Raw genomic sequence first — 16,305 nt, 5'->3', positions numbered from 1 at the left:
GTTTGTTTGGCGCTTCAAAAAGTCGGTACAGGTGAATAGCTAACCATAACGTAACGTAAAGCTTCTCATGGTTGGGATTCACAGTCGTATAATATATCTGAAAAGACATTATAGTCGCCGTTGACTGTATAAAATATTTATTGTTACTATTGCAATTTCGGCCTTATGGCCATTTTCAAGTAACACTGCAAACTTACATTCTATATTCTGGCATTGCATTTTCTGACAGAATATAACTTTGCAGTGTTACTTGAAAATGGCCATAAGGCCGAAATTGCAATAGTAACAATAAGTATTTTATACAGTCAACGGCGACTATGATGTCTTTTAAGTAACGTAAAGCATTAACCCATGAGCCTCAAGTGCAGCATTTAGAGATTGGTGATACCACTGACAGTCCTCTCAGCGAAGATAAAATTTCTTCAGACTGTCTTACTGTTCACGGCACCGAACATTCTATTATCTCGGACGTATTGAACACTGGCGTGTAAATTCTCTTTCTATTTTGCCACCATTTTCCTCAACTACGGTCGGTGACGCCCCTGTAAGCGGTTTTGCAAACTAATTCGGTGGTACAACGTACGAAACAAGGTTTGAGATTTCGTCTTTCACGTACTGTATCATTTGTTACGTTATGTGTAGCCATTTCCCTGAACCGATGTTTTAAAATGTTTCGTGGACTTCATAATTATCTCGTATTTAATATCTTACCGGCATTCTCGGCTGATTACGCCGAACACCATCTTTCCTATATCATTTCAGACTGAAGTTGGCTTCTTATAGGCGCAACCCTTAGCAACGTCCTCCTGGATTAAAACTGTATGCCGGACCAGGATTCGAAGAATAAGGATTGCTTTTCACCGTCAGTGCTCTTACCAAATAAGGTATCCAGGCCTCGACTGCTTTGCGAAAGGCGAGGTTTCGTCGTTCTGGTCGCTTTTAACCAGTGACACCTATCAGGCGTCCCTTATCACTCCAACTTCGCTCTGGTAATTATTTTACGGAGACTATACAGCAACGGCGCTTCTGATCAAAAATTATTATTTTTGTTTAAGATGAAAACAGGAGTTACGTTGTTTTAAAAAAATGGGCTACTCTTAGAAGGATGAGACCACCTTGCCCGCCTCTCTCGTTGGTGGAGAAAAGAAACGTGCGTAAATTCTTGAGTTCAGTCCATAGTCATTTCCAGGACTTAGTTTTTGAGAGTTCAAAAATGGCTCTGAGCGGTATGGGAGTTAACATCTGAGGTCATCAGTCCCCTAGACTTAGAACTACTTAAACGTAACTAACCTGACGACATCACACAGAGCCATGCTCGAGGCAGGATTCGAACCTGCGACCGTACCAGTCGCGCGGCTCCGGACTGAGCGCCTAGAACCGCTCGGCCACCGCGGCCGGCTAGTTTTTGAGAGTAACTTTCAGTGAATTATAGATATTGGAGAGTAAGGTACTAGCTTCATTTAACAAGGAATTCAGCTTTTTGGAGTAGAGAACTTTCTGCTAATTTATTTCAACTACTTTTGTTTTTCAACAAATTGTATGGATTAACAATACGTACTCTTAAATAGGGTAGGCAAATACTCTGCTTGAAATTGTTTCCAAGGAAGAAGAAACTGGCGCCGATTAAGTCGATTAAAGCAAGCTGGAAGACCCAAAAACAAAAAGGAAAAGAAAGTGACAAAAAATAGTAAAAATTAATAAATGAAAAAGCAGAGGAGATAAAAAGAAAAGCGTATCAGTTGGAAATAAACGTTAAGAAATCAAGAAAGAAGTCAATGTGAAGTGTAGATTGTTACATTACGACATTCGTTACGGACTCTAGGTGTATTTTCTTTTTTTAAATGCTAACTGCAGACCGCGTAAAAAGATGGGAAAAATTGGGTAGGTCCCAGACTACAAATTGGAACAGCCGTGTTTCAATTGCCAGTCTGTTCTACGATTGTGTTCAATCGTTATTGTTCCTTTCTTCACTTGCCATCGTATGTGTATTTAAAAAATGCGAAGTTGTACCGTCGTTCGGAGTATCTACATCTACATCTACATCTACATCCATACTCCGCAAGCCACCTGACGACGTTGTGTGGCGGAGGGTACCTTGAGTACCTCTATCGGTTCTCCCTTCTATTCCAGTCTCGTATTGTTCGTGGAAAGAAGGATTGTCGGTATGCCTCTGTAGATCCCCCAACAAATGTGTAAGCCAAGTAAGAGTTTGCGGTAAGGCATAACACCTCCGGCAGAACCTTTCCGAACGGAGCAGGGCAGTATTGAAACGAGCCCTTTGATTTGCGGCGTCTTTACAACATACACTTTTTTTATTGTCACAAGTATTCGTTCCGTCTTCACGCCACGTATTTCGCGGGGTGAGTCATGCTGCTCGCCATAAAATCAGACGAACGACAATCCATGCAGGCAGGAGCCTTCAGTAACCGCCCACCCGTACTTCCTGCCGCAGCGACGGACTGACACCTGGGCTCACTTGGAAAATGGCTGACAATACACAGCCGAAATGTTAGAAGAAGAGGCGAAACTTAGGCGGGTGCGCGCCCGAAATTTTATGAAACACCCATTGTGCCGTGAAAGTACACTACTGGCCATTAAAATTGCTACACCAAGAAGAAATGCAGATGATAAACGGGTATTGATTGAACAAATATATTATACTAGACATGAGATTACATTTTCACGCAATTTGGGTGCGAAAATCCTGAGAAATCGGTACCCAGAACAACCAACCCTGGCCGTAATAACGGCCTTGATACGCCTGGGCATTGAGTCAAACAGAGCTTGGATAGCGTGTACAGGTACAGCTGCCCGTGCAGCTTCAACACGATACCACAGTTCATCAAGAGTAGTGACTGGCGCATTGTGACGAGCCAGTTGCTCGGCCACCATTGATCAGACGTTTTCAATTGGTGAGAGATCTGGAGAATGTGCTGGCCAGGGCAGCAGTCGAACATTTTCTGTATCCAGAAAGGCCCGTACAGGACCTGCAACATGCGGTCGTGCATTAACCTGCTGAAATGTAGGGTTTCACAGGGATCGAATGAAGGGTAGAGCCACGGGTCTTAACACATCTGAAATGTAACGTCCACTGTTCAAAGTGCCGTCAATGTGAAGCAGAGGTGACTGAGACGTGTAACCAATGGCACCCCATACAGGTGACAGAGACGCCGGGTGATACGCCAGTATGGCGATGACGAATACACGCATCCAATGTGCATTCACAACGATGTCGCCAAACACGGATGCGACCATCATGGCTGTAAACATAACCTGGATTCATCCGAAAAAATTACATTTAGCCATTCGTGCACCCAGGTTCGTCGTTGAGTACACCATCGCAGGCGCTCCTGTCTGTGATGCAGCGTCAAGGGTAACCGCAGCCACGGTCTCCGAGCTGATAGTCCGTGCTACTGCAAACTTCGTCGAACTGTTCGTGCAGATGGTTGTTGTCTTGCAAATGTCCCCATCTGTTGACTCAGGGATCGAGACGTGGCTGCACGATCCGTTACAGCCATGCGGATAAGATGCCTGTCATCTCGACTGCTGGTGATACGAGGCCGTTGGGATCCAGCACGGCTTTCCATATTACCCTCCTGAACCCACCGATTCCATATTCTGCTAACAATCATTGGATCTCGACCGACGCGAGCAGCAACGTCGCGATACGATAAACCGCCATCGCGATAGGTTACAATCCCATCTCTATCAAAGTCGGAAACGTGATGGTACACATTTCTTCTCCTTACGCGAGGGATCACAACAACGTTTCACCAGGCAACGCCGGTCAACTGGTGTTTGTGTATGAGTAACCGGTTTGAAAGTTTCCTCGTCAGCACGTTGTAGGTGTCGCCACCGGCGCCAACCATGTGTGAATGCTCTGAAAAGCTAATCATTTGCATATCACAGCATCTTCTTCCTGTCGGTTAAATTTCACGTCTGTAGCACGTCATCTTCGTGGTGTAGCAATTTTAATGGCCAGTAGTGTAATTTGTAAAGTAATCAGAAGTTTCAAAGCTGTTTTCTGCATGGGAGTTCGATTCTTTAAAGACCCGGACGTTACTGGTTGGCAACTAATATAATGCATAAACTCCGTCCGAACAGATTTCGGAATGCCCAATGGTACCGACCGGCCGCCGTGTCATCCTCTGCCGATACACGACTGTGGATGCAGATGCAGAGTGGCATGTGGTCAGCAGACCGCTCTCCCCGATGTAGTCAGTTTTCGTGACTGACGTCGCTATTTCTCAGCAGCTCCTCAGTTTGTCTGACAAGGGCTGAGAGCATCCCACTGCCAACAGCACTCGGTAGGCCCGGACTGTACCCATCTCGATGCTAACCAAGCCCGAGAGCTCTTTAGGGGGACGTATGTGAAGTTGCAATACTTTGAAAGAAACATTAGAAAGTTCAAAGCTTTCAATAAAGTGTAACGAAACTTGGCACAGTTGTTAAGGAATGTTACATGGATACACACATACCTTTTCATGGTTATTGAAGTTTTTAATTACAAACAGTTTAAATTTTTTCTACAAAGTGAGCACAAATGTTCCTTTTCTGAAAAATCTGTCAGAACGAATTTAATGTATTTTTATACGAAGTTTGATACCCCATTATTAGAAACACCTGTGGAACAGAATATCAATATTTTCTCTTGCTAGATTTTCACAGCTCTTGAAATTTCTGGGAAAAAGGTATATCAGATCGTAGAACGACATCGAAACAATCCAGAGGCGAGCTGCTGGATTTGTTACTGGTAGGTTCGAACAACGTGCTAGTTTGAAACTTCCTGGCAGATTAAAACTGTATGCCCGACCGAGACTCGAACTCGGGACCTTTGCCTTTCGCGGGCAAGTGCTCTACCAACTGAGGTACCCAAGCACGACTCACGCCCGGTACTCACCGATTTACTTCTGCCAGTATCTCGTCTCCCACCTTCCAAACTTTACAGAAGCTCTCCTGCGAACCTTGCAGAACTAGCACTCCTGAAAGAAAGGATATTGCGGAACCATGGCTTAGCCACAGCCTGGGGGATGTTTCCAGAATGAGATTTTCACTCTGCAGCGGAGTGTGCGCTGATAAGAAACTTCCTGGCAGATTAAAACTGTGTGCCGGACCGAGACTCGAACTCTCAGGAGAGCTTCTGTAAAGTTTGGAAGGTAGGAGACGAGGCACTGGCAGAAGTGAAACTGTCAGGACGGGGCGTGAGTCGTGCTTGGGTAGCTCAGTTGGTAGAGCACTTGCCCGCGAAAGGCAAAGGTCCCCAGTTCGAGTCTCGGTCGGGCACACAGTTTTAATCTGCCAGGAACTTTCACATCAGCGCACACTCCGCTGCAGAGTGAAAATCTCATTCTGGGACCGTGCTAGTTGTAAGGAGATGCTTCGGGGAGTCAAATGGAAATTCCTGGAGAGAAGGTGACGTTGTTTTTCATGGGTAGTATTGTGAAAATTTAGAGAACCGCCATTTGAAGCTGAGCGGAGAACAATACTGTCGCCTCCAACATAAGGGCCACGACGATAAGATACAGAAAATTAGGTTCTCACACTGAGGCATATAGATAATCGGTTTTCCGTCGTTCTGTTTTTGCACGTGGAATAGGGAAGTAAACTGGTAATAGTGCGACGGGATGCTCTCAGCCACGCCCGTAAGGCGGATTGCGGAGTATCGATGTAGCTGCTGATTTCCCCAGGACCGGCGCACCTCCCCGTACCGGGGAGAAGGTGTTTAAGGCACGCGTCTACACGGCGGGTGTCTCAGCCGCCAGTGGTGGAGACAAACACGAGCCGCCGTCGGCGGACGCTGGGGTCGTCGGCCCACGAGCCGTGGAGCGCCGCCAACTCTGGCGCGGCACAAACACGCCCACGCGAGCCTCCCAAGGACGACCGGTGCGGGGTCACGCCCCCCCCCCTCCCCCCGGCCCACTAACACCAGAGCACAACACAGAGGCACGGCAAAGAACGCTGCCGCCGCGACCGCAGAGTAACCGTCCAGTGACGTTTCTCTGGACACTACCGTCGAAAATCGGTAATACCTGTTTGAAGTACCTTCCGCGAAGCACTACACTGCACAAATTTCATTGGTGACCTTCGAAGATAATCCATTTAGGTAGCCTCCGAGAACGAAATAAAACCCCACAAACTGTTGCGACTGATTTCTCACTGGAAATGGAGAAAGAAGTTCCCATCAACAGACACTAAGGGCCATTAAAATTGCTACACCACGAAGATGACTTGCTACAGACGCGAAATTTAACCGACAGGAAGAAAATGCTGTGATATCCAACTGATTAGCTTTTCAGAAAATTCACACAAGGTTGGCGCCGGTGGCGACACCTACAACGTGCTGGCATGAGGAAAGTTATCAACCGATTTCTCATACACAAACAGCAGTTGACCGGCGTTGCCTAGTGAAACGTTGTTGCAAGTCCGAAACCGCGCGACTGCTACGGTCGCAGGTTCGAATCCTGCCTTGGGCATGGATGTGTGTGATGTCCTTAGGTTAGTTAGGTTTAAGTAGTTCTAAGTTCTAGGGGACTGATGACCATGGCTGTTAAGTCCCATAGTGCTCAGAGCCATTTGAACCATTTGAACCGATCCCTGCGAAACCCTACATTTCAGCAGGATAATGCACGACCGCACGTTGCAGGTCCTGTACGGGCTTTTCTGGATACAGAAAATGTTCGACTGCTGCCCTGGCCAGCACATTCTCCAGATCTCTCACCAATTGAAAACGTCTCGTCAATGATAGCCGAGCAACTGGCTCGTCACAATACGCCAGTCACTACTCTTGATGAACTGTGGTATCGTGTTCAAGCTGCATGGGCAGCTGTACCTGTACACGCCATCCAAGCTCTGTTTGACTTAATGCCCAGGCGTATCAAGGCCGTTATTATGGCCAGAGGTGGTTGTTCTGGGTACTGATTTCTCAGGATTTTCGCACCCAGATTGCGTGAAAATGTAATCACATGTCAGTTGTAGTGTAATATATTTGTCCAATGAATACCCGTTTATCATCTGCATTTCGTCTTGGTGTAGCAATTTTAATGGCCAGTAGTGTACATCAGGAAATAGGTAATGCATTTGCAAGACAAGAAATCGCCCCCAAAACACAGTACAGAGCTGCATTGCATCAATGCTATGCAAGTGGGATTGCACGTAATCGTACTTCGGTTTGCACCATCTTGGAGGGTCAATTTCCTGGGGCTTGTACTAGCGCTCATCTCAACCCGGTCCTCCAAATCTAGGTTTACGTACAGTCGGACACCTCGCTACACTTACGTCTGTCTGAAAGGACCCACGATCTCACAAACGCCCAAAAAGGGCTAGAAATATTGTGTAATGTGATTGGTGTCTGTGAGGGAACTTGTTCTGGCATAGCCGTGTTGCCTCTCGAGCGGTTTCCATCTGCTCGGCCATGCACAAACACCAGCTTGTCGCATGTAGTGTTGAGTGCTGTTGGCAAGGCATTTCAAATTGATTCAGTATTTCTAGATTTTCAGAATGTTTTTGGCGCTGTATCGTACTAGCAGCTTTTAGTGAAATTGCGTGCGTATGGAATATCGTCTCAGTTATATGACTGGATTCGCGATTTCCTGTCGGAGAGGTTACAGTTCGTAGTAACGACCCAATGTCATCGAGTAAAACAGAATGGAATGATCATATAAAGTTGATCGTCGGTAAAGCAGATGCCAGACTGAGATTCATTGGAAGAATCCTAAGGAAATGCAATCCGAAAACAAAGGAAGTAGGTTACAGTACACTTGTTCGTCCACTGCTTGAATACTTCTCAGCAGTGTGGGATCTGTGCCAGATAGGGTTGATAGAAGAAAATGGCTCTGAGCACTATGGGACTCAACTGCTGAGGTCATTAGTCCCCTAGAACTTAGAACTAGTTAAACCTAACTAAGGACATCACACACATCCATGCCCGAGGCAGGATTCGAACCTGCGACCGTAGTGGTCTCGCGGTTCTAGACTGCAGCGCCTATAACCGCACGGCCACTTCGGCCGGCAGGTTGATAGAAGAGACAGAGAAGATCCAACGGAGAGCACCACGCTTCGTTACGGGATCATTTAGTAATCGCGAAAGCGTTACGGAGATGATAGATAAATTCCAGTGGAAGACTCTGTAGGAGAGACGCTCAGTAGCTCGGTACTGACTTTTGTTGAAGTTTCGAGAACGTACCTTCATCGAGGAGTCAAGCAGTATATTGGTCCCTCCTACGTATATCTCGCGAAGAGACCATGAGGATAAAATCAGAGAGATTAGACCCCACACAGAGGCATACCGACAATCCTTCTTTCCACGAACGATACGAGACTGGAATAGAAGGGAGAACTGACAGAGGTACTGAAGGTAAACTTCGCCACACATCGTCAGGTGGCTTGCGGAGTATGGATGTAGATGTAGATGTAGAAGTGATTTCTAGCGTTCCCCAAGGCAGTGCTGTACGCCCTTTGCTGTTCTCTTTCTATAGAGACGATTTGGGAGACAATCTGGGCAGCCGTCGTAGGTTGTATGCACATGACGCTGTCGTTTATCGTCTAGTAAAGTCATCAGAAGATCAAAAGAACTGCAAAACGATTTAGAAAACATATCTGTATGGTTCAAAAATTGGCAATTGACCCTAAATAACGAAAAGTGTGCGGTCAGCCACATGAGCGCTTAGAGGAATCTTAAATTTCGGTTACGTGGTAAATCAGTCAAATGTAAAGCTCGTACATTCAAACATCTAGGAATTCCAACACAGAACAATTTAAATTGGAAAGAACACACAGGAAATTACCAAATAAGCAGCAAGCATTCGCAAATCATGTTTTCTTTATTTACTGGTTGCTGCTTATTTGGTAATGTTATGGATTACGGTCGCTCCACAACTTGGGAACCACATGGAGCCCACCACTCACACAGGAAATGTTGTGTGGAAGGTAAACCAAGAACTGCGTTTCATTGGCAGGAAACTTAGAGAATGTAACAGATCTACTAAAGAGACTGCCTACACTACGCTTGTCCGCCCTCTTTTGGAATACTGCTGCACGATGTGGAATCCTTACCAGATAGGATTAACGGAGTAAATCGAGGAAGTTCAAAAAAGGGCAGCACGTTTTGTATCATCGCTAAACAGGAGAGAGATTGTCACTGAAATGATACAGGATTTGCGGTGGACATCATTGAAACAAAGGCATTTTTCGTTGCGGGGGAATGTTCTTACGAAATTTCAATGACCAACTCCCTCCTCCAAATGTGACAATATTCTGTTGACGCCGGCCTGCATAGGGAGAAACGATCATCATAATAAAATAAGGGAAATCAGAGTTCACACGGAAATATATAGGTGTTCTTTCTTTCCGCGCGCTGTACGGGATTGAAATAATAGAGAATTATAGTGAAGATGGTTCGATGAACCCTCTTCCAGGCACTTAAGTGTGATTTGCAGAGTATACATGTAGATGTATATGTAGATACAGAAGGATCTTGAAACTTAAGCGGATTGAATAAGAAATGAAGTACTTCCCTGGTGCATCAATAAGAAAAGGATTAAGTGGAAAATAGCGAAAACAAGAAGGGACAGGGTGATATAACATGTATTTAGACACAAGGGAATAACTTCCCTGGCAGTAGAGAGACCTGTAGAGGGCAAAAGCTGTAGGGCAAAAATATAGGAAAGTATCCAACGAGTAACTGAGCAGACTGTGTGCAAGAGCTACTCTGAGCTGATGCGGTTGGACCAAACAGGAAGGTATGGCGGTCCTCTTCAAATCAGTATGATGATGAGAAAAAAGCCAAGAAAAAATGAATGTAAGTTTACAACTCTTCGTATCGGTATTGCGAGTTTTCTTGTAGGTTGGAACGACCAAGCCAACCAAGTTGCAAATGTGTACAATGTACAGCCAGTTATATTTTCTCCACTTGTTGACTTTCTGTGCCAGCGATCTTACAGGTTACTCTGATATCTGTAGAAATGAATGCAATTTAGCGCGAGGCGCAGACGTGACGGCAGCCAAGGAAGCAATGTGGAGCGCGCCGAGTTCGGATGCGCCTAAGAAGATAGGCTACCCGTCGAGTCTGTGCGTCCAAGGCAGTGGATCCTTATGCACCTCTATTAAGGAGACTTGGAGTGCCCTGTATCGACTATGTTAAATTTCGTTAATTGGCGTTCCTGTATTTCAGAAACCACTGTAACAATTAACACAAACTACACTACTGGCCATTACAATTGCTACACCAAGAAGAAATGCAGATGATAAACGGGTATTCATTGGACAAATATATTATAAAAAATGGTTCAAATGGCTCTGAGCACTATGGGACTCAACATATTAGGTCATAAGTCCCCTAGAACTTAGAACTACTTAAACCTAACTAACTTAAGGACATCACACACACCCATGCCCGAGGCAGGATTCGAACCTGCGACCGTAGCAGTCCCGCGGTTTCGGACTGCTGCGCCAGAACCGCACGGCCACCGCGGCCGGCAATATATTATACTAGAACTGACATGTGATTACATTTTCACGCAATATGGGTGCATAGATCCTGAGAAATCAGTACCCAGAACAACCACCTCTGGCCGTAATAACGGCCTTGATACGCCTGGGCATTGAGTCAAACAGAGCTTGGATGGCGTGTACAGGTACAGCTGCCCATGCAGCTTCAACACGATACCACAGTTCATCAAGAGTAGTGACTGGCGTATTGTGACGAGCCAGTTGCTCGGCCACCATTGACGAGACGTTTTCAATTGGTGAGGGATCTGGAGAATGTGCTGGCCAGGGCAGCAGTCGAACATTTTCTGTATCCAGAAATGCCCGTACAGGACATGCAACAAGCGGTCGTGCATTATCCTGCTGAAATTTAGGGTTTCGCAGGGATCGAATGAAGGGTAGAGCCACGGGTCGTAACACATCTGAAATGGAACGTCCACTGCTCAAAGTGCCGTCAATGCGAACAAGAGGTGACCGAGACGTGTAACCAATGGCACCCCATAGCATCACGCCGGGTGATACGCCAGTATGGCGATGACGAATACACGCTTCCAATGTGCGTTCACCGCGATGTCGCCAAACACGGATGCGACCATTATGATGTTGTAAAGAGAACCTGGATTCATCCGAAAAAATGACGATTTGCCATTCGTGCACTCAGGTTCGTCGTCGAGTACACCATCGCAGGCGCTCCTTTCTGTGATGCAGCGTCAAGGGTAACAGCAGCCGTGGTCTCCGAGCTGCTAGTCCGTGCTGCTGCAAACGCCGTCGAACTGTTGGTGCAGATTGTTGTCTTGCAAACGTCCCCATCTGTTGACTCAGGGATCGAGACGTGGCTGCACGATCCGTTACAGCCGTGCGGATAAGATGCCTGTCATCTCGACTGCTAGTGATACGAGGCCGTTGGGATCCAGCACGGCGTTCCGTATTACCCTCCTGAACCCACCGATTCCATATTCTGCTAACATTCATTGGATCTCGACCAGCGCGAGCAGCAATGTCGCGTTACGAGATACCGAGATACCGCAATCGCATTAGGATACAATCCGACCATTATCAAAGTCGGAAACGTGATGGTACGCATTTCTCCTCCTTACACGAGGCATCACAACAACGTTTCACCAGGCAACGCCGGTCAACTGCTGTTTGTGTATGAGAAATCGGTTGGAAACTTTCCTCGTGTCAGCACGTTGTAGGTGTCGCCACCGGCGCCAACCTTGTGTGAATGCTCTGAAAAGCTAATATTTTGCATATGACAGCGTCTTCTTCCTGTCGCCTAAATTTCCTCTCTATAGCACGTTATCTTCGTGGTATAGCAATTTTAATGGCCAGTAGTGTAGTTTCAATGAGTCTAGGACGTAGATGAGGCTTACTAGATACTGAAAGATACTGAAATAATTAGAAAAAATAGCCTGTCTGCCCTATCACTTTGACTGGAATCATAAAAAGAAGCCTCTTTGTTATTGCTCAAATCATACATTGAGGTTACGTTACACATTACACTGTAATCATTGGTATGTTAAGTCCTGATAGATTAACTGCAACTGTCTAGAGATACGTAAAGCAAGAATGCAAGTCCTTCTTAGTGTACAACCTTAACAGATTCTTTCATAATTCTGCTGTCGTTTGCTGGCAGGAACTCTCGAACAATTGAACTCTGCCTTGTTCGTCAATTAGTGGTCTCTTTGCACAGTGTTGGGGCTGTTTGCTTACAGATGGTACGTGACTGCGTCGCATTTTTACCTGCAATTCGCAATTAGCCAGGTTAAATCGGCGGTTTCTAAATGCTGGCGACCTCATATTGGTCTAGCAAAAGTGTCAAGCACTCTACTTCTCCATCTAGATTTCCAAGCTCTACTAGTTGAATTTCTTGCCAAGACGATTTTTTTCGTTCACAGTCCATTCGTGATTCGGTCATTACACCTTTATGACCTGACGACATCATCAATTACGTTTTCAGTGGGCACGGGATCCCAGAGACTGGAATGTTGATAAGTGGAAACGTGTCACCTCGGCGGATAAATCACGCCTCTTGTAATACCAGGTCGAGGGTTGTGGCTGGTTATGGCGTCATCCAAGCAAGTACCCACTCTGAGCATGCACCTTGCCACAGGAGTAGGCTGGTGTGGGCAGAATTATGCTACCGGCAATATTCAAATGTGCTTCCATGGAATTTGTCGTATAATCAATGGCACCATGGCTGCTACGCAGTACCTGACAATTTCTGTGGCCCACCTACAACCCTTCCTGTTTGATGTCTTCCTCAACGCCGATGGCATCTCCCAGCAGGATAATTCCCTGTGACACGCGACGGTGAACTGGCGTCGATGTCTTAACCACCAAATTCTCCTGATGTGAAACCCAAGGAACACGTCTGGGACACTATCGGTCGTTAGCTCCACGTCCACAAACCACCCGTCTGCAGCTCGTGGTCGTGCGGTATCGTTCTCGCTTCCCACGCCCGGGTTCCCTGGTTTGATTCCCGCGGGGTCAGGGATTTTCTCTGCCTCGTGATGATTGGGTGTTGTGTGATGTCCATAGGTTAGTTAGGTTTAAGTAGTTCTAAGTTCTAGGGGACTGATGACCATAGATGTTAAGTCCCGTAGTGCTCTGAGCCATTTGAGCCACAAACCACCGACGCATAATTTATGTGAATTGCGTGACCTGCGCGTAGACATCTGATGCCAGATTCCTCCTGAAAACTACCAAGGACCTGTCGAACCATGTTACACAGAATCGCTGATGTATTGCTTTCCAGGGTTCGACCAATACGCTAATTACCAGATGGATACTATATTTCCATTCATCGATGTAAACGGTTCATAGAAACGTCTTCCAAGTACTGAGCGAAGTGACGTAGTGCTTAGCCCACTTGATTCGCATTCGGGAGGACGACGGTTCAATCCGGCGTTCAGCCATCCTGATTTATGTTTTCCGTGATTTCCCTAAATCGCTTCAGGCAAACGCCGGAATCGATCCTTTGGAAGAACACGGCCGACTTTCTTCCCCATCCTTCCCTAAGCCGAGGTTCTGCGCCCTCTCTAATGACTTCCTTGTCGACAGGACGTTAAACACTAATCTCCTCCTCTCGGACTTCCAAGCACTGAATTTTAAATTATTATCCGAAAACAGTATACTTTTTCGAAGATCCCTCTACTAGTAAGACTACCTCACTTTTGTTGTGCACACTACAAATGTACCTGTCAGAAACTTCGACACAAATTCCACCTCGCGGCTGCTCTACCGCCTGAAGATATGCAATCCGCAGCTAAGAGATGTCTAAGGAGCTGCCTAACCCCTAGGCGCTAGAGCAGCTACGAGGCTGAATTACTGCCGAAGCTCCTGACAGGCACATTATTTTCCGTCTCAACGAAGGTATGTCGGTGGCCGAACTGGTCTCTCATGCATATCTTAATGTTACATCCCCCATCCCCCCCAAAATCACCCCACAGAAGGGCGAAAAACAGGGGGGCTGGAAAAGCATAAACACCGTTCCGCTGCTTTGGATCGCATTCAGATTTCATCGAATGGTTTTGAACGGTCTCTAGAGGTTCCACTCTGTAAAGCGGGGCAAAAATTGTGGTCGCATTACACTCAAAAGGTATTAAATCACGTTCAATAGAATTACAGCTCGACGATGTCCTTAAGATGAGATTCAAATGCCCAGAGACTGGCACTAGTGTCGAAAGTTGTCAAAAACTTACTATTGCCCATCACCCATGATCTGTCGTTTTCAATCACGAAATGTCGCAAGATCATCAAGAACATCTTCGCCTTCGTCGTCGCACTCCGAACTGTCGTTTTAGACCCGCTAAATGCGTCGGAATCAACGCCCGAAAGAAAGGGCGCCCCCTGAGGCCTTTTCATGTCGATTCTGAGCAGTTGCCTGTTTGAAATGTTTTCCTCTTGCAGCCATAAGAACCACCCCCCCCCCTCCCCCCCTCACCCCTCCCCCCTCGATTTCAACGCTGGGTGTCCCGGTTCTGAATTCCTTCACAGAGGTCTCAAAAGAAGAGATGGAATGTTGGGTAAGTGGAGACGTGACAACCTTCTCATCGTATGACACGTCCACGGTGGCGCTGAGCAGAATTGTGTTGAAATTTGGTGCTAATGTGACATCACTAACCCACCTTACAGCTCACTTGAATTTCTGAACTGTGGTCTTTTTTTCCGCAAGTGTCCGCACCTTGCTGTTTGAAGCATCGCAGAGACCTAGGGTGATGTCGCAGGACGCCAAGCATTTGTACCATTACGGAAGATGGCTGTAGGCACCTTTGACTCAAATTTCAAATTTATACATCGCACTCGGTGACAGTTACAGAGTTTCTAATAAGTGATCCTTTAATTTTGTTGCGCAGTGTAATTCTCAACAGGCGATGTGAGGATTTTCAGCAACTTGGCATGTCGATTACTACAAATCATTAGTCATAGCCTGCCGGGGTGGCCGAGCGGTTCTAGGCGCTACAGTCTGGAACCGCGCGGCCCCTACGGTCGCAGATTCGAATTCTGCCTCGGGCATGGATGTGTGATGTCCTTAGGTTAGTTAGGTGTAAGTAGATCTAAGTTCTAGGCGACTGATGACCTCAGAAGTCAAGTCCCATAGTGCTCAGAGCCATTTCAACCATTTTATTCATCAAACAAATGTACAAATCAGGAACCATATTTGAGATCGAATATTCCACACTGCAACGGGGTTTCGGCTGTTGTGAAACTTCCTGAGAATTTGAAATTGTATGTCAGGCCGGGACTCGAACCCGGAACCCTCACATTTTGCGGGCAGTGTTTTAAGCCTGAGCTATCCAGGCACAACTCACGACACACCCTCAGAGTTTCTACCTCTAGCCTACTAAACTTCAAGCACGTTCTCCTCGTATGTGACCGGTCTACTTGAAGAGAAGGACGAAAGACGGCGCTATCCACAAATAGTTGACAAGTTAAACTTCCGGTTTCACAAGGTACGTTCTCTTCCGTATACGAGACACTGGACTGCTATTCGTGAGGACAACGGTTTTAATCCCCGACTGGCAGTTAAGATTTACGGTTTCAGCGATTTCCCTAAATCTGTTAAGGTTAACGTCGGGATAGTTTCTTCGAAAATGACACAGTTAATATCCTTCCCCAGTGTTTCACAATCCGAGCTCGTTCTCTGTCCCTAATGATGTAGTCGACGACGAGACAAACCTACATTCTCTCCCCTCTGCTCCTCTCCCCCCCCTTCTCCTCTGCCTTCCACACTATCCCCTCTCTTCCCCCCCTCTGTTCCTCCCCCCTCCTCTCTCTCTCTCTCTCTCTCTCTCTCTCTCTCTCTCTCTCTCTCTATCTATCTATCTATCTACCCCCTCCCCTGCTCGTATCTCATTCAACTTCACTGACATGGTTCTGCGCTATTTTCGCACCTCTTTGACTGCCTTCTTGTCCTCAAAGTGAGATATGCATACTTCAGGGCCCGTAGTTCATGTTCATAAGCATAAATATGGTCATTTATCATGGCAGACAAAGTTTGGTTAAATTTAAATTATTTGCTGTTAAATAAATTCTACATTCGACAGGATGTGTGTGTGTGTGTGTGTGTGTGTGTGTGTGTGTGTGTGTCTTCAAATGGCTCTGAGCACTATTGAACTTAACATCTGCGGTCATCAGTCCCCTAGAACTTAGAACTACTTAAACCTAACTAACCTAAGGACATCACACATCCATGCCCGAGGCAGGATTCGAACCTGCGACCGCAGCTGTCGCGCGGTTCCGGACTGAAGTGCCTAAAACCACTGGGCCACAGCTGCCGGCCTGTGTGTGTGTGCGTGTGTGTGTGTGTGTGTGTGTGTG

General features: G+C 46.5%; 1 protein-coding gene across 1 annotated transcript in view; it reads left to right on the top strand.

Moving 5' to 3' along the window:
- Positions 1 to 16,305, top strand: part of LOC124552229 (peroxidase-like) — a 339,571-nt gene that overhangs the window by 62,106 nt on the left and 261,160 nt on the right. The window lies entirely within an intron of this gene.

The sequence above is a fragment of the Schistocerca americana genome, chromosome 10 (genome assembly GCF_021461395.2).
Source record: "Schistocerca americana isolate TAMUIC-IGC-003095 chromosome 10, iqSchAmer2.1, whole genome shotgun sequence".
Taxonomy (NCBI): Eukaryota; Metazoa; Arthropoda; class Insecta; order Orthoptera; family Acrididae; genus Schistocerca; species Schistocerca americana.
The sequence above is the reverse complement of the archived record's forward strand: the minus strand, read 5'-3'. Positions and strand labels throughout refer to the sequence as shown.